This window comes from Saimiri boliviensis, chromosome 11 (genome assembly GCF_048565385.1).
Source record: "Saimiri boliviensis isolate mSaiBol1 chromosome 11, mSaiBol1.pri, whole genome shotgun sequence".
In the NCBI taxonomy this organism is placed as follows: domain Eukaryota; kingdom Metazoa; phylum Chordata; class Mammalia; order Primates; family Cebidae; genus Saimiri; species Saimiri boliviensis.
The window spans coordinates 17418159-17425977 of NC_133459.1; the positions used below are offsets into that span (position 1 = coordinate 17418159).

Below are 7819 nucleotides of genomic sequence, written 5' to 3' on the forward strand. Positions count from 1 at the left end.
GGGCTGAAGGCCGGTAACACCGTGGCCAGGACCTCGGGCCCCGGGTTCACATGTGAACCTCGGTCGGGTATGGTGGCTCAGGCATGAAATCCCAGCACTCTGGGAGGCCGAGATGGGCAGATCACTTGAGGCCAGGAGTTCAAGACCAGCCTGGCCAACATGATAAAACCCTGTCTCTACTAAAAATTTTAAAAATTAGCCGGGCATGGCGGTGTGTACCTGTAATCCCAGCTACTCAGGAGGTAGAGGTTGCAGGGAGCCGAGATCGCGCCACTGCACTCTAGCCTGAGCAATAGAGAGACTCTGTCTCAAAAATAAAAAAAGAAGGAAGAAAAATGTGAGCCTCACAACTTAGTAGCTGTATAACCTCGGGCAAGACAGTTCACCTTTCTGAGCCTGTTTCGAACTCAGTAAAATGGGAATAGCAGTTCCTGTCTTACAGAGCAGCTGTGAGGATTAACGAGCTGGAAAGTGCTTTGCACGCACTGCCAGCCACAAAGTACGGTCATCCGCCCTTACCTGCAGCTTCACCTCCCACAGTTTCAGTGACCCCTGGTCAACAGCAGCCTGAAAACAGGTGAGTATGTACAGCACAATAAGAGATACTGGTGGAAAGAGAAAGATCACATTCACATAACTTTCATCACAGGATATGGCTCTAATTGTTCTGTTTTTATTGTTGTTAATATCTTACTGTGCCTAATTTATAAATTAAACTTTATCATAGGTATGTACGTATAGAAAAAAAACACAGTATATATAGGCTTTAGTACTATCTGCAGTTTGAGGTCCACTGGGGATCTTGGAATGTAGCCCCTCAGATAAGAGACAATTGTAAATCCTTACTTCACCCAGCTCTTTCATTTATTTTTATTTATTTAATTATTTATTGAGAAAAGATCTTGCTCTGCCTCAAAAACAAATGGTTAAGACAAATGAAAAAAAGAGAGAGAGAGAGAGATGAGTTCTCTCTCTCTCTCCTCCAGGCTGGAGTGCAGTGGTGTGATCATGGCTCACTGCAGCCTTGACCTCTCAGCCTCAAGTGATCCTCCCACTTCAGCCTCCCCTGTAGCTGAGACTACAGGCTCACGCTATCACACCAGGCTAATTTTTGTATTTTTTGTAGAGACAGGATTTTGCCATGTTAACCCGGCTGATCTCAAACTCCTGGGTTCAAGCATTCTGCCTGCCTCAGCCTCCCAAAGTGCTAGGATTACAGGCATGAGCCACCGCGCCCAGCTAACCCCGCCCTTCTCCCCAGTATAGGCACTTCCACTGACTCGCTGGGAATCCTTGGGGTCCCCTCTTTCCTTCTCAGCTCCTTCCAGGGTGAGTCATTCCTTACACTCACCTCCTCAGAGTGGAGAAGAGAAAGCCCAGGCTAGGCCAGGCACAGCAGCTCACGCCTGTAATCCCAGCACTTTGGGAGGTCAAGGTGGGCAGATCATGAGGCCAAGAGATCAAGACCACCCTGGCTAACACGGTGAAACCCCGTCTCTACTAAAAACACAAAAATTAGCTGGGCGTGGTGGCACACGCTTGTAGTCCCAGCTACTCAGGAGGCTGAGGCAGGAGAATCGATTGAACCTGGGAGCCGGGGGTTGCAGTGAGCTGAGATCCCGCCAGTTGCACTCCAGCCTGGGCGACAGAGTGAGACTCCAGCTCAAAAAAAAAAAAAAAGAAAGCCCAGGTTTGTGGGGCACACTGGAAGAAAGATGTGGACGGGCTGGTGGGGGTCATAAGACTCATCTGGTCCCCTCATAGGACCACAATCACAATGAGTGCTTGGGAGCGCCCCCACAAGCCGATCTGATAGAAGGCTTCGTGTACCTAAATACGTCGCTTACTGGGAGGTGATCCCAGAAAACATCTGGAGGGGGTGAGGAAGTGAGACAGAACAAAGAAGGCAGCCAGCCACCTCCAGGGACAGCTAGTGTTCATTCCATCCCAACGGGGGGATCCTGGGAGCCACTGGAGAGCACAAGCCGAGGGGTCTGGGGTCTTCGTACACCAACTCCTGTCTGCCATTTAATACAGGGCTGCTGTCTACATATCTGTTGGAGGAGTGTTAATTCCCCATCACTTTAATACCTGCAGAGGTACCATGAGAAAGTCCCAGGCAAAGAGTGGGAGGGGCCGGCATCTGGAAAACGGGCGTGTGCTGTGAGCACAGAGGGTGAGGGACTGTGGGGGCCCCCACTGCACCTGCTATGAACACCTAGTGTGTTGCAGGCACTCGGTCCCCATCCACACGATTTCTCACTCAGTCTCCCCAACAACCTTGCAAGATAGGCATCACTATCTCCTCTCTTTTTATTCTGTTTTTTTAATTTTCTTTTTTTTTTCTCTCCTCTCTTTTTAAAACATCTTTATTGGCCAAGTATGGAGGCTCACACCTGTAATCCCAGCACTCTGGGAGGTCCAGGCTAGCAGATCACCCGAGGTCAGCAGTTAGAGACCAGCCTGGCCAACATGGTGAAACCCCATCTCTACTAAAAATACAAAAATTAACCAGGCGTGGTGGTGAGCATCTGTAATCCCAGTTATTCAGGAGGTTGAGGCAGAAGAAGCACTTGAATCTGGGAGGTGGAGGTTGCAGTGAGCCGAGATTGTGCCATTGCACTCCAGCCTGGGTGATGCAGCAAGACTGTCTCAAAAAAAATAAATAAATAAATAAAAGAGCTTTGTTGAGGTATGATTTTTGTACCACAAAATTCACTCATTTTAAGTGAGCCATTCAACTTGTCTTAGTCTGTTTGCAGAACTGGGCCACCATCACCACCATCTAATGTTAGAACATTGGCCTTTTACAATCAGTCCCCATTCTCCCACCATGGACACCTCCCACCAGCCGTTGGTACTCATTCATTTCCAATTTCACTATTTCCTGTCTCCATACTCTATCTATCCTGGACATTTTATATACATGGAGTCAAACTGTGTTAGTCCATTTTTGCAATGCTATAGAGGAATAGCTGCAACTGGGTTAAATCTCAAGAAAAGAGATTTAATTGGCTCACGGTTCTTCAGGCTGTAGAGGAAGCATGGTGCCGGATCTGCTTCTGGTGAGGGCCTCAGGAAGCTTCCAGTCATGGCAGAGGCAAAGCGGGAGGATGTGAGTCATATGGCGAGAACAGGAGTGAGAGAGGGAACACGGGGTGGGGGGTGGTTGATGGCACTCTTCAACAACCAGATCTCATGTGAACTCACTGAGCGAGAGCTCACTCATCACCAAGCGGATGGCACTAAGCCATTCATGAGGGACCCACCCTCACAAACTAAACACTTCCCAGCAGGCCCCACTTCCAACACTAGGGATTGCAATCCAACATGAGATTTGGAAGGGACAAACATCCAAACCATGCCACGTACAATATGGGGTCTTTTGTGTCTGGCTTCTTTCACCTGGCATAATGCTTTTGAAGTTCATCCATGTTGTAAATGTTTCCACACTTCATTCTTTTTTATTGCTAAGTAGCATTCCTTCATATGGATGTAACACATTATGTATATCCCTTCATCCGTTGATGGAAATTTGAATTATCCCCGCTCTCTGGCTATTATGAATAGCCAAAATACTATGGACATCCACATTCGAGTATTTGTGTGGACATCTGTTTTCATTTCCCTTAAGTAGACCTAGGAGTGGAATTGCTTGGTCATGTGGTAAACACTGTTTATTATTTTGAGAAAACACTTTTTCAAAGCCACTGCATCATTTGGCATTCCCACCACAATGGATGAAGGCTCCAATTCTTGACTTCCTCACCAACACTTGTTATTATCTGTCTTTCTAGTGTAGCCGCCCTGGTGGGGGTAAAGGGGTGTCTCACTATGGTTTTGATTGGCGTTTCCCTGAGGATGCAAAGCACTAAGCATGTGGAGCAGCTTTCTGTGGGAAAATCTTTGGAAATGACTATTCAAATCCTTTGTCCATTTTGTAATTGGATGATGCGTCTTTTTTACCATCTCCCTTTTACAGATGAGAAGACTCAGGCTCAGAGAGGCAGAGCAGCTTTCGGGGACCAAGCAGCCTGACTCCTGGGCACCGCCCTACCCCAGGCTGTCTCAAGATCCCCGTTTGATCTAATGCCCTGTGGGCAGGGTTAAATGCTGGGTGGGAGTCGAACTTTTGGTTCTTTGGAAACGGGGCTGGGAGATTCCACAAAGCTCCCACTTTCAGAGGCCTATGATTACCAGAGAAGTCCCAGAGAAAGGCACTTTGCTTCAGCCTGCTTGCCTCACCCAGATAAGCCTGTATCTCTTCCAGAACGAGGGACCAGGTCACAGCCCGGGCCCTTCCTGCCAGGTGCTCTGAGTTTGCAGACATGTGTCATGGACCACGTGGCTTCCTCAGCCTCCTGCCCACCTCCCTCCCAGCCCTCCACTTGGGAGCATGGCCTGCTTTCTCCCGACCTCAGGCCTTGGCTCTGCTTCCTAGCTACTATTCTCGTCTCTTCTCTGCAGTGCAGTGATTGCACTAATGGCCCTCTGGGTAACACCCCTGCTGGGCTGACCCAGCTCTCCTCTAGAAGTCATCGGTCAGTCCTCTCAATGGACATTGTCTTAGCATCTGCTTGGTGCAGGACATCAGGGACACAGAGAGAACAGGACAGTCTGTGACCCTGACAAACCCCCAACCTGGTGGAGGAGGCAGAACCATCAATGATTGAGAGCAGTGAAGTTTTATGGGAGCAATATTAGGTATGAAAGGTCTGTTGGAACACTGTGGGGGGTAGGAGGGGTAGGAGGCGGAAGTGAAACACACTTCGTGGACACCCTACTGTTGGAGGGGAGGGGCAGGAAAGGATGTTCCAGGCAGAGGAACAGCAAGAATCATGGCAGAGAGGTGCAAAATATGTTTAGGGAAATGCAGGTTACTCTGTTTTGGCGGGGTATAAAGGGAAGGAGTGGGGACCTGACAGGGCTGGGGTCACAGGGGGCCTTGAATTCCATGCAAAGGAGTTTGGAACAGGGGGCAGTGGATGAGGGATTGAAGCAGGGAAGGAGCTGATCAAATCTATAGTGCAGAAACATACAACTACGAGGATCCATTTCTATTTATTTATTTAATTTACTTTTTTAAAGACAGAATCTCACTCTGCCACCCAAGCTGGAGTGCAACAGCATGATTTTGGCTCACTGCAACCTCCATCTCCCGGGCTCAAGTGAATCTCCTGCCTCAGCCTCCTGAATAGCTGGGATTACAGGTGCCTGCCACCACACCTAGCTAATTTTTGTATTTTTAGTAGAGATAGGGTTTCACCATGTTGGCTAGGCTGGTCTCAAACTCCTGAACTCAAATGATCCACCCACCTCAGCCTCACAAACTGCTGGGAATACAGGCATGAGCCACCAAGCCCAGCACAGTTTATCTTTAAATTCAGCCCTCTGCTGCTCTCTGGGGCCTCTCGTGCTGCCAGGTAATTCCACTACATTTCCCAAACCATTCACACTCCCACTCTCTTAAATGACCATTTCACACCTTCCCTCTCCCATAGCTCTGACACCTCCTTCCTAACCTCCTTCTCAGCTAATGACCTTCCTTGCTACTTATAAAAAAGAGAAGCAACCAGAAGAGTCAGCCCACGCCCATCCATCGCCTCGTTCCCAACTTATGTGACTCTGTGCTCTGTGGTTCCTTCCGTTGCTCTAAGTGAACTCGCCCACTCTTGCCTGAGACCAACTCCTCCCCTTACGTATGGGACCCCTTCTTCTAGGAAGGACATCTATCAGTTGGCTCCTGTCTGCTGGGTCATTCTCCTCACCATACAAATCTCTACCTTAACTGATGTGGTTTGTCTGTGTCCCCATCCAAATCTCATCTTGAACTGTAGTTCCCATAATCCTCATATATCATGGGAGGGACCCGATGGGAGGCAATCAAATCATGGGGGCGGTTACCTCCATGCTGTTCTCATGAGAGTGAGTGAGTTCTCACGAGATCTGATGATTTTATAATGGGCTTTCCCCTCTTCACTCTGCACTTCTCTTTCCTGCTGTCATGTGAAGAAGGACATGTTTGCTTCCCCTTCCACCATGATTGTAAGTTTCCTGAGGCTTCCCTAGCCCTGCAGAACTGTCAGTCAATTAAACCTCTTTTCTTTATAAATTACCCAGTCTCAGATATTTCTTCATGGCAGCATCATAACAGACCAATACTCTTACCTTACGGTAATTTTTCAATCCTCACTTTTTTTTTTTTGACCCTACATGTCCCTCCAGATACTGGCTCATTTCTCTGGTCATTTTCACAATAAATTTTTACAAAGGAGTTGTGAATTTTTCTCCAGTCACATTCAAATTAAAGAACTGAACCAGTTAAAAGAGAATGAAACCGAACATGAAACCCTAAAACTCTCATGAAGATTTGAAAAAGAACTCAGTAAAATTTCTAGACACGAATAATACATTAATTGAAATGTAAAAATCAGGCTGTGGAGAACTGGAGATGGGGACAGCCCTGTTTAATCTTTTAATCAAGATTAAAAGAGCAAATAAAGTTTATGACACTGGAGAGGTGCTCTCCAGTGTGGTGGTAATATTGAGTAAATATTCAGTCCAACACCAGGGAGTGTCTTGGCCCATGGAAGGAACTGCAAACCTCCAGCTCAGTGCCAAAAGTGTGGGTGTGTTTGAAGCTTCTTATAATTCTGTCAAGCCTATCCAGATTATCAACAGCACCATAGAAATGGTGAAGCCAGGGAAATCTCTCAGTGGCAAAACAAATCCCTTTTGAGTTTCCTTTGCACATGAAGGGTAACAAAGTTCTGTATGAGACTTATCATGGCACGTTTGTCAACATTCAGTACACACTGTGCTGTGACTCGAGGCAATCTCTGTTGGCCAAGGACTTGACAAAGACCTGCGAATTTATCATCCACTCTGTTCCTCAGAAGGGGAAGTTGACTCCCAGTCCTGTGACCTTCACGAGTACACCTGAAACCTTACAGAACGTCAAAGAGAGAGCTTTGCTTCCTAAATTTCTCATTCGAGGACAACTCAACTCAACAAACTGTGTCATCATGCAGCCGCTAAGGGGAGAGCTGGTGGCGGAGAGCCCAGAGGCACCATCAGAAGCGTGGAGCTGCGGCTGATGCACGTGGAGACATGCAGGTGTGCAGAAGGCCAAGTCCGCGAGGCCACGGGGATTCAGAACATTCAGATCACCGACAGTGACGTGTGCAGGGGCCTCTCTGTCCTCATCTACATGGTCTTCCCCAAGTTGTTCACCTGCCCTACGCTGGAGACCACCCACTTCCACGTGGAATTTGAGGATAACATCGTGGTGCTTCTCCACCCTGACCACCTCATCACGGAGAACTTCCCGCTGAACCTCTGCATGATACAGCCCAGAGGAGGGAGGCACAGAAAACCAGAGTGGCCATCTGAAAATCCGGCTGGTTATTCAAATCCTAAGGGGAGCTACAACCAGTGGCATTTACTTGTTTTTGTGATTATTCGGTATCAAATATGCAACGGACCCTCAAATTAACTCTCCTTCCTCATTTCTTCGAGGCTTCCGACAGGCGCCTCTACTCAGACCTTTTCTTTGAAATTCAACACGTTTTCTTAATGCTATTTGCAAGAAAATTTCACAGAAAACACTGACTGTGGCTCCTGCCTTCCCTGTTCCTTTTTAGATACAGGAAACAATTGTGACCGCCATTTGAGCTTTTTTGGAAAGTGGGATCATGGGGACAAAAGGGAACCTCTCTCTGAGTTGCTAATAAATGTAGCGAGGGACTCCCCACAGCAAAGGGTCTGTGACCAGTTGACATCCAGGACAGCTGCAAGCATACTCCATGGTTAGGAAGCT

The 7819-nt window shown here is 47.7% G+C and overlaps 1 pseudogene; it reads left to right on the forward strand.

The window, feature by feature from the left end:
• Positions 1 to 6451: 6451 nt before the first annotated feature.
• Positions 6452 to 7495, forward strand: LOC101039402 (vacuolar protein sorting-associated protein 26C-like; annotated as a pseudogene).
• Positions 7496 to 7819: the final 324 nt, after the last annotated feature.